The following is an 820-nucleotide window of genomic DNA, read 5'->3' as shown; positions in this document are numbered from 1 at the left end:
TGTACACTGACTAGGGAGCTCTGTTTTTACATAGAAAATGGGTGAGTTTGATTTGCTTTCAGTTTAATTTGGTGTTTTAAACAGTTTGATTTTGTTTTTTACACTTGCATGTAAAATCAGTACAGAAACAGTAGCGTTTTCCCAGTAGGAAAATAAATATATATTAATACAGGTATATTGAATACGTATAATTATCTTAAAGGACACTCAATGCTCAACTAGGAAGCAGTGTTTTATCAAATTCAAGCACAGTCATTGGTGAGAATCAGTGGACTCATGTTGCCATGCGGTATGATGCACAAAGTAAGTCACCATTTTCAGACACACCATGATTTCTTACCCTGAATCAAAAAAGGGCCTTGATAAAGATTTTTAAGTATCTGATATTTTTTTAATGCATTACATTTTTTTAATTGAGCTAGCATTCCTTTATGATAGATCATGAATTATCACTATTCATAAATGGAACAACATTACCAACACCTGGACCAGAGGCTACTCTTGAAGACCTTAGTCCTATCACATGGGTAAGATTTATTCTAAATTATTTTAAAATATACTATTATTAGTATAGAATAATAGAAAGGCTATGTATTTATTTATTCACAATCTTTAGCCAGGGTGGCAAAAAAGGTTAGCACCTTTCCATTTAAAGGAATGTTTATAGTATTCTGCCCAGTGAAAGTGATTTTCAACTACAGTATTTCTTGTGAAATATTATGATTTTCATCAGCATTTAAACAACTTAATTTCGCAATTCAGTTTCTCAACTGCATTGTATTATTTCATGTATATATGATTTTATTGTGAACAAAGATAC

The 820-nt window shown here is 31.0% G+C and overlaps 1 long non-coding RNA gene across 1 annotated transcript; it reads left to right on the top strand.

Moving 5' to 3' along the window:
• LOC117115773 lies at nucleotides 1-774 on the top strand. The gene is made up of 3 exons (XR_004446608.1): nucleotides 1-41; nucleotides 203-303; nucleotides 439-774. It is a non-coding gene; the product is annotated as an uncharacterized LOC117115773 (long non-coding RNA).
• The last annotated feature ends 46 nt before the right edge of the window (nucleotides 775-820 follow it).

Source organism: Anneissia japonica, unplaced genomic scaffold, assembly GCF_011630105.1.
Source record: "Anneissia japonica isolate Jap-2015-1 unplaced genomic scaffold, ASM1163010v1 scaffold81031_len820_cov173, whole genome shotgun sequence".
Classification (NCBI taxonomy): Eukaryota; Metazoa; Echinodermata; class Crinoidea; order Comatulida; family Comatulidae; genus Anneissia; species Anneissia japonica.
This window is presented reverse-complemented; position numbering and strand designations above follow the sequence as displayed.